Source organism: Sciurus vulgaris, assembly GCF_902686455.1.
Source record: "Sciurus vulgaris genome assembly, chromosome: 5".
NCBI classification, from domain to species: Eukaryota; Metazoa; Chordata; class Mammalia; order Rodentia; family Sciuridae; genus Sciurus; species Sciurus vulgaris.
The window spans coordinates 173,869,647-173,882,396 of record NC_136465.1 but is presented as its reverse complement, the minus strand read 5'-3'; the positions used below and the strand labels follow the sequence as shown (position 1 = coordinate 173,882,396).

The following is a 12,750-nucleotide window of genomic DNA, read 5'->3' as shown; positions in this document are numbered from 1 at the left end:
AATCACGTTGCAGGAAAGAGGGAAAGCCGGTTCCGCGCCCCCCTCACTCGGGGAGCTGGAGAGCCGCGTGCGGTTGTGGGACTTGTAGTTCTCGTGTGTGCGCACGTGGGGCGGCGCCCTAGCGACGCGGAAACCTCAGTGCTGGGACTGCTAGCACTTATTTTTTCTCGTTAAGATAACCTGTGCTCTCATCCCAGTCGTATTCTTCATTAGCTGATTATTGAGCATTTATGACAGATATTTGTAGGCGCCACGAATAGCATTGCATTCTCCCTAGTTAGAAATTTAAGGTGCTAGCGCACGACTGTAATCCTAGCTACTGGGGAGGCTGAGGCAGGAGGATTGCAAATCGCAAATTGGAGGCGTGCCTGGACAATTGAGCGAGACTTTATATCAAAATAAAAAGGGATGGGAATGTAACTCAGTGGTGGAGTGCCTCTGAGCTCAATCCTCAGCACTGGGGGAAAGGAGGAGGAGGAGGATAATATAAAGTGTCTTGAGTCAGGATGCCTAGAAGGGGGACTAATCTCCAATTCAGGCAGAACCGTTAATACTCTTATGCCCAATGCTATAAATGTCCACCTCGCTCAAAATACTCAACATTCGCCCTCATCACTATTTCATAAATAAAACCTTTTATTTATTTACATCTTTAATTTTTTAGCATCGTTTTCTAGTTTTCAGTGTATAAACCTTTTATTTTGCTAAATTTATTTCTAAGTATTTCATTCTTTTGGATACTATTGGACTTGGGGTTCTTGTTCACCTTTCTTTTTTCAGGTTATGCATTGTTAGTACAGAAATACAATTAATATTCATATATTGACCTCATATCCTGTAACTTTGCCAAGTTATTAGTTCCTGTTGTGTGTGCATGTGCGTGTGCACATGTATATGTATTAGGACTTTCTATGTGTATATTTCTATAGAAATCATTGTATTGCTTTTCCAAAATAAATAGTAAAACCTCCAATATAAATACCTCTCTGCCCCATCTCACTTGGATTCCCCATCTACACACCGTGAGTTGTAGGCACTGTTGTGGAGTTTTAAAGACATCATCTCAGATCCATAAGACAGCCAGACTCATTTTAAAGAAGAGGAAACAGTGGCTCTTCAGGTTTGAACACTTTCCAAGATCACACAAGATTGGAATTTAGGATTTGGTCTAAATTCCTAGCCTATATTAGGCTGTTTCCCAATTAAATAATTGAGAATCTAAATGTCATGAGTGGAGGCTGAGTATATGCAAAATATATTCCCTAATTGGAGATGCAGCACATGTGTGGACTACTTCTACTTCTGCCCTGTTCTTGTACCCATGCTGTCAATAAGTGTTGGTTCTTTCATATCCAAAATATGTCCTGTACCCTTCCATCACTACCACCCTAATTCAGTTCACCTGCCTACTGAAACAGCCTTTCGATGGGTCTACTGCTTGAACCCTCACCTTTTTTAATTCACACAAGTTGCTTTTTAAATATTTTTGGTACTGGGGATTGAACCCAGAGGAGCTCTATTACTCCTTTTATTTTTAATTTGAGGCAGGGTCTCTTTAAGATGCCTCAGCCTCCCCAGTCTCTGGGATTACAGGAATGCAGCACCATGCCTGGCCATTGGTAATATTTTTAAATCAAAAAGCTGATCATGGTCATTCTCTTGCTTAAAACCCCTAATGACTTCTCTTTGCCATAAAAACTCTCCACAAGGTCCTGAATTACAGTTGGTATCAGTTTTCTCTCCAGTTTCCTCTTGTGCCAACCTCTCCCTCTTTTGCTGTTTCCATGTACTCTCCCCTTTTTCCTGTTTCTTGAGTACCAACCTTGAGTTGGCCTCAGGGCCTTTGCACTTGCTAAGACAGTTTTTCTCAGAGTTTTTCTATGACTGACTCTTAATTTTTCAGATTTTAGTTCAGAGTCATCTTTTCAGGGACCTTCTAAATTAGTCGTTCCCTCCCCACCCATTTTACAATCCTTCATAGCACTGCTTTGGTCTGAATGTTCATTTGTTTCCTTATCTATCTCCCTTCACTAGAATGTAATTGCCATTAGGACAGGCACTTAGTCATATTCTCTACTATATTTCCAGAACCAAGAATAGAGTCTAGAATACAGTAGGTACTCAATGAGCAATAGGATAATATGATTTTAAGTTTTCTAGATAATAAGATTTCTAAAGAATACCACAGGCTTCTTCTTGAGGGCAATTAAAGAGAGACGGTTTGGGGCTGGGGTTGTGGCTCGGTGGCAGAGCACTTGCCTAGAATGTGTGAGGCACTGGGTTTGATTCTCAGCACCGCATAAAAATAAATACATAAAATAAAGGTTCATTGACAACTAAAAACATATTTTTAAAAAAATGATGGTTTAAACCAGGGAGGGCAGAGGGCATGCAAGAAAGTGGAAGAATTTGAGAAGTTTTTGAGAATTAGTGGTATGGGGTAGGTTTGGGACCGGGAGGAATCCAGAGCGAGTCTGAGGTAAACCTTGGCTGGGTGGGTGGTGGCACCATGTTCTGTAGTGGTAACAACAGTAGGAGGAACGAATGGGTTTGGGTGGTTGAACGGAAGGAATGAAGGGTTCTGCTTGGGCTGAGGGCTGAGCTGTGGCTCAGTGGTGGAGCGCTTGCCTAGCATGTGTGAGGCCCTGGGTTCAATTTCCAGAACCGCAAGAAAAAAAAAGAATTGCAGAAGGGTTCTGCTTATCTGAGATGACTGCAGATGCTGGAGCTCAGAGGAGAGCCCTGAACTGAAGGTGGAGATGCTGCATTTTGGGGCACTGTCCCTTTAGAATCGAACAAGAGCCCCTGAATCCGTCTTCTCTGCCTTGTCTTATCACATATCATCAGCGCTACGAGAAAGTAGAAATCCAAGCTTTCCAGATTTATGATTAGAAAGCACCCAACTTTAGGGGAGGGAGAGAAGCATAGGGCAGCCCCAGCGACAGGAGCTGTTAGCACAGTTGAAACGACTGTTAGTTAGGAATGCACTTGAGACACATTAAACGCAGGCTGCTAAGCAACAGTGGCCACTCCACCGTGGTGGTTCCTCCTGCTCTGGAGCTCCTGGGCCTGGGTCTCAGGCTGCAGCCAAGTCACACTTGTTGGCTGGTCACTCTACACACAGATCTCATTCCCTCCTCTTTCCAGAACCTTCCCTGTGTCACTGACCTTCCCTCTGGGATCTTTGACCTCCCACTCTACTGAGTCATTCCCAATACCAACACAAATGTGCCCATGTCTCCCATTCTGTACAAATAATTCCCTTCAACTTACCTCCTCTGTCCCCTGTCATTGTGCAGTATTGCCCCACAACCCCTTGAGAGACTTTCCCATACCTACAATCTCCCTGCCTGTCTCCCTGCTCCACGGAGAGTCCTGTGGTCAAGTTCACACAGCTTCTGTGTCAGAAGCTGTGTCAGGCCAGGGTGTTTCTCTCAGGGCCTCTTGGCATAACTCCCTCTTCCTGAAACACTGTCCTTTCTCAGGCCCCTCTTCTCCTTCCTCTCTGGCCAGTTCTCTTCTGGTGCCCAGAGCCGGGCCCTCTTTCCCTTTACTTTTCATTTTTAGAGATGACTTTGTTTCTTAGCTCTGTAAACACCACTTAGTGCCCCCAGCCTTGGCCTCTTGCTATCTGAGCTCTACACCCACACGTCCATTGTCTAGATGCAACTTCATAGAGCAAAGGAAACACTTTATTCCCTCACCCCCACCTCTTTTTCTAGTAGTTTCCCCCATTTTTGTACATGGCACTACCAACCACTTGGGAACTTCCTCTTGACTTTTCAGTCTGCATACTCAGGGTTGAAACCATCAGTGAATCTCTTTACTTCTCCAAAATCTATTTCAAATATTTCCGCTTCTTTCCATCCCTAATGCCACCTTTCAAATCTAGGTCACCATCATCCCAACAGATCTCACTAAGGCCCCCTACCTGGGCTCCACCTTAACTTACCCAGCCAATTCTCTACCTACCAGTTTTTAAAACATAAAAATTGGATAAATTAATTCTCTTGCATCAGGGATTTTCATACTGTGTCCCTTCCCTACCACCCTCTTCCTTCTCGCCTTTCCTACATTATTTTATTAGACCCTTGGGGAGTGGTTAAGTGGAGAGTAAGGGGTTAGGGAAACGGGCACGGTGGCTCACGCCTGCAATCCCAGCGACTAGGAGGCTGAGGCAGGAGGATCGCACGTTCAAGGGCAGTCTCAGCAACTTAGCAAATACCTGCTTTAAGTAGTTTAGCGAGACCCCGTCTCTAAATATTTAAAAAGGGCTGGGGATGTGGCTCAGTGTTTCGGCGCCCCTGGGTTCAATCCCAGGTACCAGTAAATCGAGAGTTAGGGAAGGATTGGGTTGGAGTTAATCGTTCAAGCAATTCACTGCGTGGCCAGCCTGCTCGGGGCCGGTGGGCACAACAGTCAACTCAGGTCGGCCAGCCGTCCCAATGTCATCCGGAGGCAAGAGAGCGGCGCTTCCCGGCTCCGCCGCCTGCCGCCTCCGCGCCCCGGCGGCCTCAGTGGGCCGGCTCTGCAAGATGGGCTGGCAGAGCGCAGGGGGTCGCGCCGCCCCGCCTCCCCCGCCCAACTCCCGGCCCGGGGCACGTGGCCCGGCGGCGCGCGGGTCCCGAGCGCCAACCGCCGGCCGCCCCGCCCGCGCTCCCGCGGCCCGCCCCGCGCGCCCGCCCGGCGCCCTCGGGCTGGAAGGCTGCAGCCCCTGCCCGGCGGGCCCGGCGGGAGCGGGCAGGAGCGTGGGCGGGTGCGCCGGGACTGCTGGACGGCCGGGTCCAGCCTGCGGGGTCAGTGGCGCCGCGGAGGCGGGGGCGCCGACACCCGGGGACCCCCGGCTGGGCGCGGGCGGAGGGGTCGCCGCCTGGGCTGGCCCGGGGGTCGGGGCGGCGGACGGCGGAGCCTGCTGGGTCTCTGTCCCGCCGAGGCGCGGGGACTGCGCTGGGCCGGAGCAATGGGCACCGAGCGAGCCTCGCCGTCCGCGGCGGGCTGCAGCCCCGGCGCGGGCGGAGGCGGGGAGGGGTGCGGGCGGCTGGCCGGCAGGGTAACCGCCGGCAGAAGCGCCCGGGCGGCCGGCGCGGTTCCAGCCTTCCCCGCCGGCGGCCGAGCTGGCGTGCGAACGCGGCACGTTTCGCCCTGGGCTCCCTGCGCTAGGCTGAGCGGGTGCCTTGAGCCCGGCTTTGAGAGCCGGACAGTCCCCGGGCGAGACAGCGGAGCGCCTGGGCGCTTTAGCTGTTGAGAACCTGGAAGGCGTTTGATCTTGAGCGCGCCCGCCTCCTCCGCCGCAGACAGGCCTTCGGTGCCACCTCCTAAGTCGTCTGTAAGTCGAGCTTTGCACTTGGAAAGCCCTTTGACTTGCGGTGGCAGAGACCTTTATTTGCCTACTTTTTACAGATGAAGAGACTGTGTCCTCGAGGGGTTTATTAGTTCAGAGACTAGTGACCTGGATTGATGAATGGGTCAGATGGTTCTTGGGGCACCAACTGCCTTGGAGGATATAAAGCTCCCAGACCGAGATTCATCCCGGATCTCCTGGTTCCTGGTTTAAGTTAGGATACTTCGCTGGATCTACCCATCTCCAGCTACCAACAACCGTATCCCAGCAACACACAGCACCACGCAGTTTTCATTATTTTTTGAATGTTTCTTCCTCCAACTGATTCTGCCTGTTCTTTAGGCAGAATCAAAACTGGGAGGAAATTTGGATAGGATTGATTTAATTCTGAAAATGCCAACTGAGTGTTTTGGATTTTCTAATTAACATAGTACTGGTGATAAATAATAATTTTTGTCCTTCCTATTGACAGGTCTACCTCCTAGAAAATTATTCGAAGGAACATGAGAAAAGTAAGTAGGGATTCTGAAGTGTCAGTTAAAAGAACCAGAATTGTTTGTTTATGAAATAATGACAGTTAATTTGGTGATGTCATTTCTGGATGTAGAAAGCTGATTGGCAGGTGCTTATCAAATGCACATTTTGTAGGAGGGTGTTTTTATTACACACAGAAGTCTGCACCCCCATAAATACTGACAGTATATCGGGAGATGCCCTCCCCGCACCCCAGTCCTCAGAACTGTGAAAGAGAAACCAGCTGACCCCCTGATGGCTGATGTGTGCTAGATGCGGGACTTACCCTGTGGCCTCTAAACAAATTTAAAAGGCAGGAGGAGTTCTTATCCTTTTTAGAATGAGGAGATTGCAACTCAGGAAAGTTAGGTAAACCAGCTCTGGATGTGCCAAGAAAACCCAGTTTTCACCTTGTTGATACAGTTCAGAATCAACAAATATTTTTCGAACATCTTGTGCTTGGTGCTTTTGATTTTTTTTTTTTTTTTTTTTTTTTTTTTGAGGTGGGATTAGCTTCAAACTCCTGGGCTCAAGGGATCCTCCTCCCTTAGCCTCCTAGCCTCCTGAGTAGGTGGGATCACAGGTGTGTTCCGCTAGGTCCAGCTCTGAATTTATTTTTTTATTTTAATTTTTTTGTAGTGTTGGGGATTGAACCCAGGGCCTTGTGCATGCAAGGCAGGCACTGTACCAGCTGAGCTATATCCCCAGCCCTAATTTGTTTTTATTGACTCATTTTGTGCAGTGCAGGGGATTGCTCTCGAGGCCTTGCAGGTGCTGGGGAAGTATTCTACAACTGAGCTATGCCCTAGCCCTGAATTTTTTTTTTAATCCTCATGATAACCCACCCTGCCTTTTGCTCACTGCAGCTGATCACTTTAAAACCAGTTAACAAGCATTAAAAAAAATAATAATAATAAATAACTTATTGCCTTACACAGAACAGGGAAATAAGCATTTGTAAACCCACAGGGACACCAACAGCCTCCCCCCTGAGTCATGCGGTGCTGTGGGGTTCAAGCAGTGGCTCCCTTAATAGTCCTGAGATCTCAGGAGGGAGGCAGGACACCAGTGTGGACCCTGAGCCTGTTCTCTGATGACAGATCTAAAGACACCACAGGTTTCCTGTAACGACGGTGTGGAGCCTTGCTTAATGCGATTTCTGTCACACTTGGACCAATTAGGTGTCCTTCTGAAAAGCATCTGGTGGACCTTCTGACAGCCACACAGTTGATTGACGGTGTATTTATCGAAAGGCCCTGAGCTGGGTAAACCTGAGCAGGGAGGGAAAGAGTGACACGTCCCCTGTTCTTAACCCTCTCCACCAACCTCCACGCTCGGAGGGACTTTTTAAAAAGAGAACTCTGATATTTTTTTTTTTTTTTCTTTTCTTTCTGCTGTGAGTGGGAAGGCATGTGATTGAAACAGGAAGCAGCTCCTGGTTGCTGCGCAGAGGGGGTCTTTTTGGGGTGATTGAAATCTTTAAAACTGTACTGTGGTGATGGCTGCACAACTCTAAATCAACTAAAAATTATGGAATTGTTCTCATAGAAGAGATGAATATCATGGTCCTAAATTATACCTCCCAGTAAAACTTTTTATTGGGTGTGGTAGCACAGGCCTGTAATCCCAGCAGCTTGGGAGGCCGAGGCAGGAGGATTGCAGGTTTGAGACCAGTCTCAGCAACATAGGCCCTCTCTCAAAAAATAAAAAGGTCTGGGAGGGCTGTGGATGTGGCTCAATGGTAGAGTACTTCCTAGCATGCATGAGGCCCCGGGTTCTAACCCTAACTCCAGAGTAAATAAATAAAAAGAAAATGATCTGGGGGTGCAGCTCAGTGATAGGGTGCTCTTGGGGTCAATGCCCAGTGTCAGTCAATAAATAAATAAATAAGCAGCTTGGGAGGTTGAGGCAGGAGAATTGCAAGTTCAAAGCCAGCCTCAGTATCTTAGCAAGGCCCTAAGCAACTCATGCGACCCTATCTCTCTCTAAATAAAATATAAAAAAGACCTGGAGATCTGGCTCAGTAGTGACACTCTCCTGGGTTCAATCCCCAGTACCAGTAAATACACAAATAAAATCTCCTTTTGGTTCCTGAACACCTATCCAGTCAAAGTCCTGGGCACCAAGATGCTGTCTTCCCCTCTAGCCACTCTCAACGGCCCTGCATATTATGTTCCCTGCAAACGAGCTATTTAGAGCTGGCAGCCAATCTTTGGATAAAGGCTCAGTCCCTTGGTGCCTCTGCACAGGCTGCCTCTGCCTGGGCTCTCCTTCCTGTCCTCACCTGCTGGCGGAGCATGCGCTTTCTTTGAAGCGTAAAGGCTCAGACTGGACTCTGCCAGGAAGCTATCCCTGACTTTTCCAAGCAAAATCAAATGACAGTGCTATTATTTTTACATATCTGGCACCTGCCCCAGACGTGAGCCCTCTAACCCTGATCTGTTCATGTCTAGAGCCAGCAGGTCTGAGGCATAGAATTGCAGTTGAACAAACACCTGTGTGGTCAAGATCACCCTTCAGAGAATGCCACATACATGATGCCTATGGGGCAGCATCCATCCATCCACCCACAAGTATTTAGTGCCACAGTGCACTAAATGACTAAGGTAAGCCTAGTGTGGTGGCACCTGCCTGTAATCCCAGCATTTTGGGAGGCTGCGGCAGGAGGATTGAGAGCTTGAAGCCAACCTCAGCAATTTAGCAAGAGCTTATCTTAAAATAAAAATAAAATGGATGAGGGGCTGGGGTTGTGGCTCAGAGGCAGAACGCTTGCCTAGCATGTATGAAGCACTGGTTCCATCCTCAGTACCACATACAAATAAATAAAGGCATTGTGTCCGTCTACAACTACAAAAATTTATGTCAAAAATGGACTGAGGGGGCTGGGGAGATAGCTCAGTCAGTAAAGTGCTTGCCTTGTAAGCACAAGGCCCTGGGTTCAATCCCCAGCACCCCCCAAAAAAAAAAAAAAAAAAAATGGACTGAGGATGTAGCTCAGTGATAAAGCACTCCTGGGTTCAATCCCCAGTACAAAAAAATAAACACAATTATGATGCTAGCTTCCCTCTAGTGTGATCTCGGGCAATCACCTCGTCTTACGTAAGGTGGGGATGGTAGCAGTACCTACCTCATAGGCATGCTGTGAGGAGTAGGTGGGTTTTTAAAAGCAAAATACAGCGGACTGGCATGGAGTATGTGCCTATAATGCGGTCATTACTACAGTGCACAGTGAACGTTAGGATCAGAGGAGACGTGCCGGAGGAGCTTCCACCTGAGCTGAGCTGTGAAGACTGAGCAGAATTTTCTTCTGTTTGCACAAAAGCATGCTGAGTGCAGGTTTAAAAAAGAGTAGCAGCTGTATTGTCGACTGGGGAGAAGGTGAAGGCAGACAGGCTTACACCACTGTGCGCACATACACCAGGTGAGGAAGACTAGCTTGTTGGAAGCACTCACGTTGTGGCTTGCCCTGGCCTCCATTTCCTAAAATCTTCTTTTTAAGAATGTTGCAAACTGGAGCCTCATATGGGCTGCAAAAGTGTCTCGTTGACCTGAATCGCGGTTAGAAACTTTGCCAAGTAATGTTTACGCTTTACAAATACACTCAGGATTCCAGCTTTGTAAGTCAACCCTGGTGCTCCCTTGCAGGAGGGCAGCAGTGACTGGGCAACCTACAGATTAAGAGCCGCATTTGTCAGATGTGCCTGATGATGGGGAGGAAGCGACCAGAGCCATGAGCTGCTTCCCGTTTACAACCCATGCATCCCTACTCACATGTAGCTGTTGGGAAAAAACTCTCGCTGTATTAGCTACCAGATGGCTATCGTGCTGCCGCAGCCTTCGTTTCCTAAAGAGTCCTTTTTGAATTAATGCTGCCAAGTGGAGGCTCATGGCTGAGTCCAGCCTGTCTCCTTCCTCGATGATTTAGAGTGGACATTCTAGAGCAAAGGATTCCAGAGAGCCTTGTCCTTCCTTCCTTTCCTTCTTGTCTGCCTACTGGGGACTAAACCCAGCCCCACCCCCTGCATGCTAGGCAAGGCTCTACCACTGAGCCTCCTCCCCCGCCCTCTTTAAAATTTTTATTTTGAGGGGTGGGAAAGATGGTGGATGGAGACAGACATCAACCCTCTGCATGTGTATGATTGCACCAATGGTGTGACTACATGGTGTACCACCAGTTGTACTCCATTTGTGTGCAACGAATCAAAATGCATTCTGCTGGGCTGGGGAGATAGCTCAGTTGGTAAAGTGCTCGCCTCGCAAGCACAAGGCCCTGGGTTCAATCCCCAGCACCGGGGGAAAAAAAAAAAAATGCATTCTGCTGTCATGTATGACTAAATAGAGCAAACAATAAAAAAATTATTTTGAGATGATCTTGTCAAACTGTCCAGGCTAACATTCATCAAGTCATCCTCTTGCTTCAACCCCCAAAGCAGCAAAGAAACCATTTTCTTCTCTAAATGCCAGCCCCCAAACCTGCCAAAGCTGTGCCTGTTCATAAATATGACCCTTCTCCTCGGACTTGGTAAATATGTGAAAAACACTGGACTTGAATTTAGAACTCCTGGATCAGGTTTTTAAAAAATTATTATTTTGGTACTTGGAATTAAACCCAGGGGCACTTAACCACTGAGCAACATTCCCAGTCCTTTTATTTTTTTTTATTTTGAGGCAGGGTCTTGCTGAGTTGCTTAGGGCCTTGTTAAATCGCTGAGGCTGACTTTGAACTTGCACGCCTCTGGGATTACAGGCATGTGCCACCATGCCTGGCTTTTTGCACTTTTTTTTTCTTTCAGTTATTGATGGACATTTATTTATTTATGTGTGGTGCTGAGAATCAAACCCAGGGCCTCACAAATGCTAGGCAAGTGCTCTACTACTGAGCCACAAACCCAGCCCAGTTTTTGCATTTTTTAAAAGTTAGTTTATTAAGCATTTAACTGTGCCAGGTGCTCAGCTGAGCACATCAAGTAAATAACCTCTTTTGATCCTAGCAATAGCCCTATGAGCTTATTATCATTTCTATTTTACAAATGAAGAAAGTGAGTCAGGTTAAGTAGCAGCATGCCAGGGTCACACAGGGAGGGGGTGGTGGACTGGCATTCCAGTGTATTGCCTCTGGTCCCAAAGCCCTTTCTCCCAACTGTCAGGAGGCAAACCTCCCCAGGGCTAGGTGTGTGCGTGGTGGTAGCAGCTTGCCCAGCACGCCTGCCGGAGGACCTGTTCCCTCCCCAGCACCACAAAACAAGCCAACCCCTGCAAACCTCCCCCAGAAGCTCACTGATGGGGACTAAAGAGACGCCCCTGAAGAGGCACGTTGGCGAGGGTCCGCACCTGCCTGGCTCTGCATTCATTTATGGGCCGTCTCCCGTGGGCGGAGGGGCCTGGGCAGCACAGCTGTGGTGACGGCATCTGCCCAGGGGTCCTAGGTGCCATTGGAATTGTGGGCTGTGTACACTCAGGAGCCAGCAGCCCTGCTCCGGGGCGGACAGTGGGCATGCCGGGGTAAATGCTTGAGGTGTGTCTTACAGATGAGGGACTGTCATCTGAGTGACAGACGGGCGATGAGGCGATGCAGGGAAAGGGCACTTCAGGCAGAGGGAAGAGCATTGCCAGAGCATTGTAAGAGGGAACAACGGTTAAATGGTTTGGATGGCCACCAGCTAGCGAGGGAAGGGCTGGTGGGTAGGCAGGCGTTCTGAGCATGGAGGAGCCGAGGTCGTCAGGATGTAACCCGCAGGCAGCGGGGCCATGGCAGCACTTATGGAGCCCAGGCGCAGTTGATTTATGCCATAGGTCAGGCCCTGTGGCAGGCTAGAGGACAGGTTGGAGCAGGTGGGAACCGTGAGCAGGGAGGCCAGAGAAAGAACTGCTGCCTGTAGTCCCACGGGGTGAACGGGAAGATGTCCAGCAGCTCCTCAGCATAGGACGCTGAGCAGGTGCGAGGTAGTCCCTGAGCACCTGCTCAGTGGTGCAGAGTCCGTTCCTGCACCAGGTTACTTCACTTTCACAACTGCCCTTTGAACTGTTTTGGGATCCTCGTTTTACAGGTGAGGGGCTATCACAGAACTCGTAGGAGTCACACAGTGACTAAGTGACCGAGCAGAATCCAAATCCATGTCTGAAGCCCTCTGTGCTGCAAATCTAAACCCAAGCAGCAAACCTAAACCCAGTGACTGGTATCAGGCAGAACATTCAAGTCTTTGTGGGTCAGAACTTGTGCCTAAAGTGCTGGGCACAGCGGCACAGGCCTGTAATGCCAGCAGTTCGGGAGGCTGAGGCAGGAGGATTGCAAATTCAAAGCCTTAAGCAACTACCAAGATCCCATCTCAAAATAAAAAATAAAAACAGGCTGAGCATGTGGCTCTGTGGTTAAGTGCCCCTGAGCTCAATACTTGGTACCAAAAAAAGAAAAAAAAACAAAGAACTGTGCATAAAGTGAAAGGCTTGTTCATTCTGTATCTAAGACATCCAAAATATACTGTTCCCAGCTACTCGGACAGAATCACTGTCCCTTGCCTGCAAACCTACAGCAGTTTCCTTTTGTTTCCCTGATTCCTCTCTTATAATGCCCAAATGATTCTTCACACAACAGCCTGACTGATTTATTTGAAATTTAAGTCAAGTCCTGCCGTCCTCCTTTTAAAATGCTCTCCCCACTCTTCATTGCACTTAAGATCCAATTCCTAGCTGAGTGTGGTGGTGCATGCCTATAATCCCAGTGACTCAGGAGGCTGAAGTGGGAAGTTATTTTTTTATTTTGAGACAGGGCCTCACTAAGGTGATGAGACTGGCCTCAGACCTGTGATCCTCCTGCCTCAGCCTCCTGAACCACTGGGATTACAGGTGTGCATCACTGTGCCTGGCTGAGTCTTCCTTTTTCATCCAGTCTGACAATC

At 48.6% G+C, this 12,750-nt stretch overlaps 1 long non-coding RNA gene across 1 annotated transcript; it reads left to right on the top strand.

The window, feature by feature from the left end:
• The first annotated feature begins 4,676 nt into the window (after positions 1-4,676).
• On the top strand, positions 4,677-9,686 carry LOC306661700. Its single transcript, XR_013763940.1, has 4 exons — positions 4,677-4,796; positions 5,814-5,853; positions 8,308-8,460; positions 9,500-9,686. It is a non-coding gene; the product is annotated as an uncharacterized lncRNA (long non-coding RNA).
• Positions 9,687-12,750: the final 3,064 nt, after the last annotated feature.